At 39.2% G+C, this 15366-nt stretch overlaps 1 protein-coding gene across 3 annotated transcripts in view; it reads right to left on the bottom strand.

The window, feature by feature from the left end:
- Window positions 1-15366, bottom strand: part of TRPC7 (transient receptor potential cation channel subfamily C member 7) — a 140355-nt gene that overhangs the window by 116049 nt on the left and 8940 nt on the right. The window lies entirely within an intron of this gene.

Here is a 15366-nt window from a genome sequence, read left to right as displayed (position 1 = left end):
AAAGTACTAGGAATAAAACTGTGGAGGAATGACTAGAGAAATAGATAGATGGAACACTGGAATGGAATAGAAAGCCCTGAAACAGAAATATGTGTATTTGGGAACTTGTGTATGATAGAAGTGGCATTGCAGATTATTAGGGAAAAGTTAGGTTAGTTTATAGATGATGCTGGGAAACTAACTCATCTTATGGTGAAAAGCAAACTGATACAAACTCACTATTTATACAAAAGTAAACTCCCATAAAGCTTTATGAATTGTAACTCTGTGAAGGTAACAGAAGAAGAAAATAGAGTATAATGTAGAAGAATATCTTCATGAGCTTGGGTGGGGAAGGATTTCTTAATAAGACTGAACATGCACAAACTGTTGGGCTCCTGCCCCAGGGGCAGGGTCTGCTAAGACCTGTGGAACTGGTGATAACCAGCAGAAGAAATATAAAGTTAGAAACAACAGCAAAGAAAGAGACATGAGACAGAGAATAGAATTAAAGGTGGGAACTCAGGCATCCATTGCCCATTTGTGGGATACCATCGATGGCCCATAGTGTTTGCTCCACTCTGCTTTTATTTAAGTCAGTTTTCCCAGAGGGTAAGATGAGGGAGGGAACAAAGACACCAGTAGTTTCTCTGAGTGAGCATATTAGCTCCTAGTGTTATTATTTAAGGGTTTGGGTAGCCTTGAGAAATCTGAAATCTGAGCCTTTTATTGGAGAGCCTCCTGCTTGAGATCGCACACACAGAGATTTCTAGGGAAGTGTTAAACTCTGCTAGTTCCCTGTGGAGTAAAACATCACTGGCATTAATCTCTTCTGAGGAATCAGTGGGAGGGAGGAATTTTCCTCCCATCACCACCACAGAGGATCTTCCTCTGCAATAAGGGATAAAAGCTCTCTGCCCATATCTCAGGGCCCAAACTACTCCCTTGATTTCTGCCCCAGGCAAATACAAATCTCCACAATGGGTATCTGCTTTGCCTATTTACTAGGCAGGAAACCACCCACTTAATGTATCTTTCTAGGTCTTTGCCATAGTCTTTTCTATGGGCATTTTTCCTCACAGTGCTCACAGATCCTGCAGTAGTGTTTGTAAACTATATCCGCAACAGGCTAGAATTTCAGAAAAGGCAGGAACATTGCTAGCAATGGCTAGCCTAAATGTAAACTATCTGACTTTTCTCTGTTCTGACTCACTCAGCTTACTTTTTAATTTTTCTCTTTTTCTGGGGGAGGTGCTTTTACTTGCCAAGAATGGGATCTTTGCTCCCCATTCTTGCACAAACCATTTCAAAAATACGGGTTTATGCTCAACAAAGGGCAACAGGAAAATTAACAGTCGTTTGGGATCTGAAAACATAACCCCAAAATACTTTGAACTGTAGGAAACTGAGAGGGCCTCATAATTCTGAACTTCCCCCTCCTTTCTGTGTGAGAGCTGACCATGAAGAAATTCTCTGACCTACTTGCCTGAAAGCCTCTCATGAGACCCTCATTCTCACCTGCCCTATCCAAGGGGGCAAGGGATGGTACACAGAGAGGCCAAGAAGAATCTGAACCAACAGGCTAGGTTCCCTGCCACCTCTGACAAATAGGTCACTTTTTTTTTGTCCAATGACATTTCTGTATGGCTATATATTCTTCATCATACCTAAGTGTAAATAAAATAGACAATTTTCCCTGGGTCTTTGGGTCTTTGTTTATGAAGTCTCTCATGTCATGTAAAACTTTGTTAAATAAACCTGTTATGCCTTTTTTTGGTTACCCTGCCTTTAGTGATACCAGGGTCCCTTGTAATGGGGGAGGAAATTCTTACTCCCTTTTGCTCAAGGAGTGACACAATGGGAGGAGATATTTGCAATATCTGGAATGGACAAGTACCTAGTATTTAGGATATAAAAGGTACCCCTGCAAAAAGAAATTTTTTTTTAAAAAATGCTCCAGGACATAAATCCTATTAAGATGGAGGTAAAATCTAAACCCAGTGAAAAGAGCCATGAAGTCCCAAAGCTGCAGATGATGGTACAGTTGTGGAGAGAAGGGAATACTTTCACTGGAGTGAAAACTAATACAGCTTCTATGGAAAGAAGTATGGAGCATCCTCAAAGAACTCAAAATAGACCTTCCATTTGATCTTGCAATCCCATTACTAGGTATCTACTTAGAAGAAAAGAAATCATTTTATGGTAAAGACATTGCACTAGACTTTGATTGCAGCTCAGTTTATAATCACCAAGATGTAGAATCGACCCAAGTGCCCATCAACCCATGAATGGATTAATAAACTGTGGTATATGTATGCCATGGAATACTATTCAGCCATAAAAAGATGAAGATTTTGCATCTTTTGTGTTAACCTGGATAGAGTTGGGAAACATTCTCTTTAGTAAAGTATCCAATGTACTCAATGCTAATATGAAGCCAGCCTATGACCTAATAGATGCCCACACAGGAGAAAAACCCAATTCAATTCAACCTGGGGGGAGGGGAAGGGAGAGTGGTGCAGAGGATAAGAGAGAGGAGGATTGGTGTTCTCCTACCTAGTGGGCACAATGTAAGGGTATGTGCACACCTCCTGGGTGTGGGGCACAACTACAACAGGGACCTTTTCTAACAAATGCAAACATTATAACCTAATCATTTGTACCCTCATTAATCTGAAATTAAAAAAGGAAAAGGGAGAATCAGAGGAGGCAGTTCACAGAAAGGAGAAACCCACGTGGCAAAATAGCCTCACTAGCAATTAGATAAATGCATATTAAAATGACTTTGTAGTCCTCATACTGGCAGATATTATAAAGCAGAAAAATACCTGAAGGTAGCATGTGGCACATCAAAGGCCACAAGGGAGCCTAGACTAAGGCAGGTCTCTGGGGTATAGTCTGAGTATTACTTCCTGAGTCTGGAATACAAGAATGTTCAGATAGGATTATAGAGGTGTAGGGATATTCTTTGCAGCCTCCTTTTTGGTAACACAAAGTTGGAGGTGGTCTGGTTATCCATCGGGAATGAATACGTGAAAGACTGTAATGTAGGAGAATGGGATACTAGGCAGCACACAGAAGCAATGAATTTAACACACATACAACAACGATGATGACATTTTTTCCTAGTGGAAACCAGAATACAAACTCCATGAAGGCAGAGTTACAGAGTTTTGATGGTCTTTTGAGTATTCCCAGCCTAGCCTCTAGAATTTTGAGAACATAGTAGATACAAACTGTATGAATGATGCACTTATACCTGCATATCTAAGTACATTAAATACAATGAAGTGGGTAGATTTTGGGAGTGAAAGAGAGAAGAATGGAAATAGGGATCAAGTATGAAGGGCAACAAAAATATATTGATAATTATTCCATTAGCTGAGTCATAGTATTAATTTAAATTTTTGTATTTGGGGTGCAGGGAGAAGGAAATGTACCAAAATATGAATTATTTTTAAATGGTGAGATTTGTGGTGGCATTTATGTTTGCTCTATTTTTCTATATTTCCTAAATATTATCAATGAGTAGTGTTTTATTTTTATTATTCTCAAATTCAACACTTGACAGAGGGTGGTACCCTTAATATCAAGTTTTCTTCCCTGGTTCCCTCAAACAACACACACACACACAGAGGCATATGTATATGTATACACACTTTCATGGATAAACCATATCTCTGGCTCAGTTTGTGCCTTGGTCAATACAAAGCATCAAGAACCTCTCCTGTTTCCTCCATGTTGGTCTCCTAGTTAGGACTGTCTTTAGCTTCCCAGGATAAATGACCTCTGGCCTTCTACCCTGCCTTACTCTGAGCATCTGCCTGGATTCCTGATCTCATCCTTTCCCAATTCATCTCAGCCTGGTGCTTCTCCACTACACTGAGTTGAATAGTGCCCCAAGTTTTAATGCATGTCTTTCCTAGAACTTCAGAGTGTCATCTTATCTGAAAATAGGGTAATTGCAGGTATAATTAGGTAAGATGAAGTCCTACTGGAATAAAGTGAGCCCTTAAGCCAAATGACTAGCATCCTTATTAAAAAAAAAAAATAGAACCACATAGGAAGTTACCATGTGATAACAGAGGCAGAGATTAGATAATAAGCCAAGGCCTGGTGAAAACCACTAGAAATCAGGAAGACACAAGGAAGGACCCTCACCTAGAGCCTTCAAAGAAAGCATGATTTTGGGTTTCTAGCTCTTAGTAATGTTAGAGAATAAAGTTCTGTGGTTTTAAATCAGCAATTTTGGAGTAGTTTGTTATGGCAGCACTTAGAAACCAATACATCCACCTAGACTTTACTAGGTATCCACTATCATGGATTTTTAGATGCTCAGAAAAGCCCTGCTTGCATCTAGTCTTTTCCTGGCTTGGCATTCTCATCATCCATAGTCACAAGGAGGGAAGAAGGAGGAAGGAGAAGCAGCAGTCCACTTCATGCCTTTATTTATGCTAAAATATGCTCCAGTTTAACAAAATCATAGATAAGATTTAGCCATTTTCCTTTACTTAAGTGAACAATTTATTGGATCCATATAGTCAACAGAGGGAAATATGTCTTCAGAATCTGGTAAAAGCAGTAAGAACACATCTGGAGGCATCACATTAGATGATTTCAAATTATACCATGAGGCTAGAGGCTATAGTAACCAAAATTGCATGGTACTAGTATAAAAGTGTAGACATAGACCAATGGAAAAGAATTGAAAATCCAGAAATAAAACCAACTACCTACAACCAACTGATCTTCAATGAAGCAGAAAACAATGTGCACTGGGGAAAGGACGCCCTATTTAATAAATGGTGCAGGGAAATTGGATAACCATGTGCAGAAGAATGAAACAGGATCCCTATCTCTCACTATATAAAAAAAAATTCAAGATAGACTAAACAGTTAAATGCAAGGCATGAAACGATAAAGATTATGGAAGAAAATGTAGGAAAAATTATTTTAGACATTGGCCTAGGCAAAGAATGTATGACTAAGCCCCAAAGGCAAATATACCAACTACAGAAGTAAATAAATGAGACTTAATTAAATTAAATTAAAAAGCTTCTGCACAGCAAAAGAAATAACCAACAGAGTGAACAGACAAATTACAGAATGGGAGAAAATATTTGCAAACTGACAAAGGACTAAAATTCAGGATCTACAAAGAACTCAAATCAGCAAGAGAAAATCAAACAGCCTGATTAAGAAGTGGACAAAAGAGAGGAACTTTACCTAACAAAGGCAATCAGTGAAACCTGGTTTCTTGTACCCTCAATGAATCCCCAACAATAAATTAAAAAAAAAAAAGAAGTGGACAAAAGACATGAACAGAGGTTTTTTGAGAGAAGGTAGAAAAATGGCAAAGAAACATGAAAAAATGCTCAACATAATAAATCACTAGGGAAACACAAATTAAAACTACTATGTACTACCTTAATCCTATCAGAATGGCTGGTCAAAAAACAATAGATGCTGGCATGGATGCAGAGAGAAAGGAATGCTCATATACTATTGGTGAGACAGCAAATTATATAGTATAATGTCTATGGATAACAATATAAAGATTCCTCAAAGAAATAAATGTAGACCTACTATTAGATCCAGCAATCCCGCTGCTGGGTATCTAAACAAAGAAAATGAATTCATTATATCAAGAAGACACTTGCATTTGAATGTTTATCTGAGTCCATGTAACAATGGCAAAGATACAAAAGCAGCCTAAGTGCCCTTCAGTTCATGAATTGATTAAGCAAATGTGGGAGATACACAGGGTGGCCATAAAGACTGTGTGTAATTTTAAATTACACATTATTTAAAATTGCACATGAATTTTATGGTCATCTTGTATATGTGTGTGTACACCATGGAGTACTACTCAGCCATAAAAGAGAATGAAATAGGTTATTTGCAGTGATGTGAAGGGAACTGGAGACCATTATGCTAAGTGAAGTATCTCAGTTATGGGAAACCAAACACCATGTTCTCAGTAGTAAGTGGGAGCTAACAGATGGATAAACATAGGTAACACAGTGATATAAAGGGCATGGGAAACCAAGAAGGGGGAGAGCAGGAGGATAGGTGTGGGAAAAAACTTACTTCCTGGGTACAATGAATGCTAATCTGGTGATGGGCATACCAAAAGTTTTGATGTAAGCATTATACAAGATATTCACATAGTGAAAACATTTCTATCACCTTAATATTTTGAGTAAAAAGTAATAAAAATATCCAAAGAAATTCTTTTCATTATAGGGTTATAATCTCTGAACCCACTTCCTAGTACTTCTGCTTTGCAATGAACAGTTTAGCCAAGCCTGGAACATAACTCTTTTCTACCTCCAAAGGTCAGGGTAAAAAACTAGAGTGTACATCACTCTCCTGCCCTCCTCCTACTTCACTGGGCTTCTGCCTTGGAGGAGAAGTTAAGGAGCTGATCTAGTCTGCTTTCTCTTCCTGTGCCTCTCCACTGCCTGGGTCACTACTGTGAAGTATTAAGAGGTCCCAGAAGTAACAGAAGCAGAGTCCTGGAAGGCTTTAATATAAGAAAACTATCCTGGAGGCAGCCAGAAGCTAGCCACCTTCTCTGACTGCTGTGGCTCCACCTGTAGCAAATTACCCACTGGCTGAGGTGCACTGGTCCTGCACTCAGGTGCCACTCACCCCTTTCTCAGGAGGATTTCATCTTTCTACATAAGGCTTCTAGCTCTCCTCATTCTTGTGCTCTTCAATCCATTTTCTACAGCAGTCACTCACGTATTTGCTGAAAGCTTCCAATGGCTCTCCAGTCACCTTATAATGAAGTCCAACTTCTTACACTGCCACCAGTAGTAAGGCCATGGCTGAAGTCCTCTTATTTAGGATCTGTATCACCTGCCACTTCTCCCATTTACTGCCCACAATAGACTCATCCCATGCTACTCACACCTTGTCTTTCTCCTGTGCACTGGCCTGTTTCATTTATATTCTGTGCCTTTCTCTTTCTCATTTCCAGTTGTTTATTTTTTTTATACTGTTGGATTTCAGTTTAAACATTGCCTCCACTCAGAAATCTTTAAATACACACTGTCAACTTCCCCATTCAGTCAGCTCTGAAAATTATACTTCCTAGCATTATTTGTAATGCTGTGTTTATTGGTATGATTATATGAAGAATGCCTGTGTCCTCCACTAGACAATAACCTCTTTGAGGGCAAGAACTTTATCTTGTTTATTTTATCTCAGCACCTAACCCAGATTCTTGCTTGGACTATAGATATAATAAATATTGGTTGCACAAATGCTGAATTTTCAGAAATCTCTGTAATCAGTGCTGATATTTGTAAGTTAACAGACCCTATCCCCTCCTACCAATCTGATAAATATGTTTGATATTTAATCTGAATGTGAATTTACAGCTAATAAAACGTGCTTTCATGCTGATGGTACATGCAGCATACTTGATTAATGCTACCCTACTATGATTAATTTATATAACATTGTAATTTTTTTCAGAGAAAAATCTCTGCATTTCCATTTGATTTAATTTGTGCTACTACTCATTGGCTAATATTCTCAAAGAACTGTCTCCGTTTTCTCCATATCTCTGATAGTTCCGACTGATAGTTGCACTTGTGTAGGAAATGATTTTTTGATGTGTAGTGATGAATCTTTTCCATAGAGATACTTTTCAAAAAATAATCTCTGTCTGTATTTGGCAGGAGCTCTGCCTGCCCATTTCCTCCCTCCTCCTCTTTTGCTTCTCTGTCTTTCCAGCCCACATTGCTTCTTTTCACAGCAATATGTTAGCAGCACTCCAAGCTTATTCAGTTTTAGTGGTCTGCATTTTTTCTAATTGGCAAATACTCTCTTGGCCTATTTTTAACCAAGAAGCTCACACGTACAGGCTACACTTTTTCTTGTTCTGGAAAGATCTGCTGAGGGGGTAGGAAGCTTAGCAGAAGTCAGGAAGATCCTCTGAATAGAGGAGGTACTGAAATTTAAGCTGTGTTTATAGGGAGGAAAAGTTGTGGCACTGAAAATCCAATGGGTTTTGGGAAACTCTCCACTGAGCTCTCTGATGAAAGATTATTAGTGCTTACTTATTTCATGTTTTCTTTGAACAGTTACATATTCTTGATTTCATGTAATCCTCACCAACAACCAGAGACATCATTATTTATTAATTCATTCACCCATTCATCTATTTATTTGCTGAGCTAATATTTACCAAGTACCTAATAATGTATGTGCCGGGATAAGGTATAGAAGGGTTCTTAGCAATTTGGTGGATAGTGATGTCACTTGTAGAGACGGACAGGATAGGGTAAGAGCAAATATTTGGATAGAGAAAACAAGCATTCCATTTTGGACAAGTTACAACTGAAGTACAGTCATAGGGCCACACAGTAACATTTTGATCCATGATGGACTGTGTATATGAGGGTAGTTCTATAAGATTATAATGGAGCTGCCCTATACAGGTGTACCATTTTTTATCTTTTATAGCATATTTTTACTGTGCCTTGTCTATATTTGGAGGTGTTTAGGTGCACAAATCATAGGAACAATAAGCTATACCTTACAGCCTGGGTGGGCAGTAGACTATACCTTCCAGGTCTTTGTAAACATGTTCACACAATGACAAAACCATCCAACAGGCACTTCTCAGGAGGTATCTTCATTAAGTGACACATGACCATATCTCATCTTCAATTTTTCTTTCTTTCTTTCTTTTTGTTTTTGAGGCAGTCTCACTGTGTCACCCTTGGTAGAGTGCTGTGATGTCACAGCTCACAGCAACCTCAAACTCTTGGGCTTAAGAGATTCTCTTGCTTCAACCTCCCAGGTAGCTGGGACTACAGGCACCCATCACAATGCCCAGCTATTTTTTGTTGCAATTGTCATTGTTCTTTAGCTGGCCCAGGCTGGGTTTGAACTTGCCAGCCTTGGTGCATGTGGCTGGCACCATAACCTCATCCTAAATTTTTTTTTCTTTCTTTGTTTTTGCAGTTTTTGGCCAGGGCTCAGTTTGAATCCGCCATCTCCGGTATATGGGCCAGCACCCTACTCCTTTGAGCCAGAGGCACAGGCACTGCCCTATCCTCAATTTTTCAATCAAGAAAACTAACTTCTAAGAGATTCCCAAGATTATATGATTAGTAGGAGATGGAACCAGTCAATCTGACTCCAGGACCTAAGTTTTGCTGCCCTAGGCACTCACCAAAGCCTGTCCCTTTGCCCTTGACCTCTTCTAGCAAAGTGGACTCTTGTATCCACTCCTCAAACTGAAAATACCTATCATCCAACTTATACTGTCCCCCTGATACTCTTGGCTCACATCCTAGAAGAAGAACATAATCTAATTTCAGTCATTATTTGTGATCCAATGAAAAGCTGTCATTAAAGAACATATTAATTAGCTCCTTTTTCTGTGATGACTCATTAGTGAGTGCTCTGGCAAAAGTGCTCCCCAGACACTAAGGCAGAACCATAGAAAAAGGCAAAGTTAACATGGGCAGAAGTAACCTTTGTCCCTTTTCCTAAAATAAGCTGGTCCCTGGGTCATGTTCTCAGTTGTGGGGCCTAGACCACTGCCCCAGTGTGGACCTATGGAAAAGAACATTTGCTCTGACTGTACTCAGCCACACATGCTTACTGAGTGCAGTCCCACCAGCTCATCACCTGGCATCTGTAATCTTTCCTCTGCTCACATTCTGCGTCATTAATTCCTCACACACAGGGCTAGAGTGATACAGTCAGGTCCCTGGGAGGGTACTGGAGTGGTATACAATCATCCCTCAGTATCCTTGGGGATGGTTCCAGACCTCCTCCATATAAACATCCATGGATCCATAAGTCTCTTATATAAGATGGCATGATATTTGCAAAGAACCTACACAGATCCGCCCCTGTACTTTAAATAATCTCTAGATTACTCATAACACTTAATACAATGTAAATGCTAGGGAAATACTTGTTTTACTGTTTTTTATTTGCATTATTTGTTATCATTGTATTATTATTATTTATTTTGATTATTTTCAATGAGAAGTTGGTTGAATCCCCAGATACAGAACCCAAGGATATGTAGGCTGACCATATAAGCAAGTGCTTTGAAGACTTCTCTGCCAGATTCTCTTTATACACACACACACCCACATGCATGCACACACCACACAAAACTTCCTTTTAAGACCTGTAGCCTTCACCACTTAAAAAATATTTTCCCATGTAAAAGAGTTTTCAAGACATTTCCTACATGTTAAGCAGAAATTTGTTTACACTACCAGCTAAGCTTTCAAACTTCAAGGAATTGTATTTTCTCAGGGTGTTGGTCTATAAAATTTAAAAATCCTAAAATTATTCAGAGCATGTAGGCAACTGGTACAAACACTGGAGACAGAGGCAATAGGCTTATTTAGCCTTTGGTACTGTCTCTGGCATAGGCTAGGCCTTTCCTCAAGCTTACTGTCTTCCTGACTGCAGACAGCCACAGTTCAAATGTGCCCTGAGCCCTGACAACCCAACACAAAGTCACTTCTCCTTTCCTCTTTCCTTTTTCATTTCGATAAGTTTGCAAGCAGATTACAAACTGTCATCTCAACATCTTTACCTTCCACAATAGCATCTCACTAGAGATCTTAGCAGGTGGCAAATTGGCTTGATTTATCATTATTTGCATTTTTAATTTGTAGTATTTTAAGCCCAGAGAGTTTTTTATGGGCTTTAAAATGACAGCACAAACATTGATACATAATTCATCTTCTATTTTTCATAATACATGTGGTTAACAACCCATTGAGAAACACAAAGGTCATTAACATTTTAAGCAGGATGGAGTTACAGCTTTAGTGTTCTTGCCTCCTTCTTCCCCTCTGAGGTCTCTAAAGACAAATCACTGGTGAGCAAAGCACAATTGGCAGCCTAAATGCTAACATTTTGTCAATAGGAAGAGCCTTTTCAATTGTAGCTTTGCTATCCTTCAGAATGAACAATTGTTAAATAACTGAGACACAGTGTTTGTGGGGCTCCACAGTTCCTGATTTGGGAAAATTAGCTGCTATTAAATTTAAGCAAAGGGTGTGGGAGCAAGAAGGATTCCTCCATCCCGTCCTGCTTTCTCTTTCTTTCCAACTTACACCTCACTCTGCACTATTCCCTTGTTATCCTTTCTTCCTCATCCCTGCCCTGCCCCACACAGCATTACTGCTTCCATAATACTGAGTTGAAAGAAGGGTTAACTTCTCTAATCATCTTGAAATAACAGCTCCATAGACAAACAACTGACATAGACAAATGTCCAAGAATTTGACTGGGAGGCAGATAAAGGGTACCAATGAAATAAAGAGTATCCTAAGCTATTTTATCAGAAAGATGACCAGTGAAGAAAACCCAGCAGACTAATTCAGAGCTGCAGAGACCTCCTCGTGTTCTCGGTGGCAGGAGCTATAACTCAAATGAGCTAGACGGATCTTTTATTTTTCCTTGCTACTCCAGGTGCCTCTACACAAAGAAATCCTGTATCACCTAGATGAAGCACCTCTGAATAATCTAGTTTACACCGGTTTTCCCTTTTCAGGGAAGGTGTCTAGCACCTATTATATAGATAAATCAATCAACTAACATGTTATTTGTTGGCAGTGCCCCCAGACTGCATTTTGGGTACTGTGGGTAAGACTAAGAAGACACTTTGCCCCCCCATGTGCCGTGAGTGCAGCAAATGCTTGGTCCACACCTGTTTACCGTGTGTGGGCTTTGTCCCCTCAGCCAGCTTGTACCCTTCTTTAGAGCTTCTGCATTTTACCATATCTATCAAATGCCTCTATTAAATCCATTGCATTTGGGAAAAGTTTCAACCATAAAGTAATTACTTACTTCCTCTGTTAAAATTATTACCTTTTTAGGATTTCCTTCATTTTCTTCATCAGGTATTTTTGGAATGCTGATTATTAATAGTTTACTGGGAACCATTCAAGGGACGGGGAAGACCTAGTGACCACACTGAGTTTTAGTATCTTTCTAGACCCAAGAAGATTAGAGAGACACAAACAAATCCTTGTGTAATATCTCCACCAAAAATAAGGCATCTGACTCTGTCACAATTTACTGGAGACCTTGACATTGGCTGTATTCCTTATTAATGACTAGACCCTATTCTGGTAATAAATTAAAATGGTTCTGAAAACAATAGCTTAGGCAACTGAATCCAAGTTTTTAATGATGATTTCTAGTCTGGAAGAGTCTCTCCCAGAATGAGCATTTTAGAGGATGCAGAAGATGATATATGACATTTCCAGTGAGGAACTGATGCGTTTTTATACAATTGATGGCATCAGGTTATCTTCATAACATGTGACTGCAAGCAGCAATGTGTACTCCCTTGAAAGCAGAACAGACTCATAAAGAGTGTGTTTTAGAACTCATATTCTTGCTCTTTATTCTTTTATTACAATTTGACTTCTCTCCTGCTAAGCCACTCTCTTCTCTGAGATTTATGATGTCAGGAATGCACATGCAAGGATAGTTGAATAAGAAATAAAGTTCTGAAGGAACAGTTATGTTAATTTATAATGTGCCATTTGTCGACAATTTGAAAGACATTACTTCAAACAAAGGTAACTAGGGGGAATGTTAATAGCTAGCAAATGTATTGATGTTGACTCTCACTCTGAATAAATCACTGCATTGTAGAAAGGATTTCTCAACATGTTAGTAGTGTTCTTAATTGTCCACAATTTTCATGATTTACTTTTTAAATCAAAATATCATAGTAGATGCTTTCAACAAATTTCCAATTTTAGATATCACATATACTGAAATATGCCAGACTTTAGGTTTCAGTATAGGAAACAAATGGCTCAGATGTATTTCCAAATGTTAGTCTAGCATCGTTTTATTTAGTAAGGCTGGCATGCTTCCATATGTGAGATAAGTAGAGAATTGTGCAATTATCCTGATCATCTGATCCAAAAAACATTTTTTTTGTTTAAATCTTTTTCCTTTTCTTTCTGGCCATTTGGAAATGAACTGCAGAATTTGCCTAACAGTTGAGGAGCAAGCAAAGTTCAAACAACCTTCCTTGGAAGATATTTGACCTTAGTGTTGAGAGATGAGGTTTATTGTTCAGGAAAAAAAAAAAAAGGAAAAAAAGGAAGAAAAGGAAAAGCTACATTCCTTGAGAGCTTTTAGGGGTGATATTCATATCCATTAAGGTTTTTTTAAATATTAAATGATAACTGTGTACATTAATGCAATCATGGGGTACAGTGTGGTGTTTCATATATAATTTGAAATATTTTCATCAAACTGGTTAACATAGCCTTTATGTCATTTTCTTAGTTATTGTGTTAAGACGTTTATACTCTACTTTTAGAAAGATTTACTTGTACCCTTGTAAGACAAACCATAGAGGTGATCCCTCCAATCACCCTTCCTCCACCCATCCATCCCTCCCTAAATTCTTAGGCTGTAATTAGGTTATAGCTTTCATATGAAAGCTATAAACTAGTTTCATAGTAGGGCTGTGTACATTGGATATTTTTTCTTCCATTCTTGTGATACTTTGCTAAGAGGAACATTTTCCAGCTCCATCCATGTAAACATGAAGGAGGTAAAGTCTCCATCTTTCTTTATAGCTGCATAGTAAGTTTTTCAGATGAGGCCATAAACAATGTGAGATTTAGGGAAGTGGCTCTAATTCAGTGGATGGATTACAGATGGAGGAACAAATGGAATAAAATTAGCTTAATTAAAGGATCTTTATCTAGTCACAATTTGTGGTGCCTTTCAAATTCCTATCAGCCTGGACTTTCTGTCCCTGGCTTGTGGCAGGAGCCTCTTCCAACAGAGAGAGTTCCACTGCCTCACATATCTACAACTCAATCAGCCCTCTCATTAGTCTCAGTGCCTTACCCTCTAAATTCTCTAATTCATCTTATCTACTAGTCAAGTAAATACCCTAACTCTAGTTTTCATCACTTAGCCCCCTAACCACTGTCTCTCCAGGGCTACCCATTTCCAACAGGATCAGGTTTGAAGTGCTCAGCCAGACGCACATTGTCCTTTGAGAGCTCCTCTTGGCCCAGCTCTGCAGCATTCCTCTTGTAAGTTTACAAGAGGTCTGGATTCCTGTCACAAGGGAGCTTCCCACCTGTTTCCTCCTTCCTCTAGGCTATGCTGGGCCTCATCCTCGCTTGCTTCTCCCAAATGCCCACTGCTCTTTCCACAATCCAATGCTTCCTGCTCAAAGGCCCAATGCAAATCCATCTCCTCTGCTGAGGGCTTCCTGCACATGGCCTAGGGGCCCTCCCTTGCTGTGAGTTGATACCCATCTCATTCAACTGTATCCTTTACAGGGGCAGCTCTTGCACCGACATCTTGTCTAGATAATGAACTTTTCACTTGCAGGTGACAGCTTTTCTTAGCTCAGTTGTCAGTGTATGATATTTCTTTGCATGTTTCATGGCTTTTAGCACATCTGATCAAATGGCAGGAGGAGAAATAACAAGCCCAGTTGTGGCTCCTACTATTCTAGCTACACCTTCTGCAGTGAGGAATCCTTTCATCTTCAGATAAAAACAAGTGAAATTCTAAGAAACTCAGTATACAATTAAGGCCTTAGCCCTCAATTTCCCATACAGGCTAAGAGCTGGTTTTAGGGTGTGGGTGCCTAGATTAGAACAACGGTTTTACAACTTACTAGCTGAATGATCTCTGTCTACTTCTGTGCCTTCATATAAACACAGATGTTTAAGAAACTAAGATCTTATAGGTAAGGCGATTAGTACTTGGCACACAATAAGTGCCCACTAAATATTTTATCTTGTTATTATTAACCATAATATCAAAGAATTTCCTACATTAGCTCTAATTTTCTTTCAGGGAGAGTGTTAAAAGCACAGGAACATCATTGAATAATGGACTTCAAAAAATGAGTTTTCATCCCCTGGGCAGGCCTGGTGGGTCATGGTGATCTCAGGGTGACTAAATTCCAGAGCTTTGCTGGGGCCCATCTTTGGGGGAGACAGGCTAATTTCAACACAGGCAAGTTAGTTTCTACTTTCATGTACCTTCTTGTCATCCCATTGGTAGGATAACAGTTTGCTGTTAGACTGAGACTGTCAGGCAGTCCAGGATGGGATAGAGAAGTGAACAAGACAAATCAAATGTATGCATGTGAAACAATTGAGTAGTTAAAGCCTTGGACTAGGAAAAAACCTGAGGTTGTTGGGTATCCCAGAAATGCCTCAGCTCCCTGAGGCCCAGCTGAGACATTTACATCAGAGCCACATTATAATCCTGCCTGCATATTGTTTGTCTTTTACTGAGTGGTCTGTGCTTAAGTCATGTCTTACCACACACATATAGTTTAAAATATTCCACCCATTGGGCTGCTTTTCCCTCTGGCCTCCCACA

Source organism: Otolemur garnettii, unplaced genomic scaffold (genome assembly GCF_000181295.1).
Source record: "Otolemur garnettii isolate 467f Iridium unplaced genomic scaffold, OtoGar3 scaffold00003, whole genome shotgun sequence".
In the NCBI taxonomy this organism is placed as follows: Eukaryota; Metazoa; Chordata; class Mammalia; order Primates; family Galagidae; genus Otolemur; species Otolemur garnettii.
This window is presented reverse-complemented; position numbering and strand designations above follow the sequence as displayed.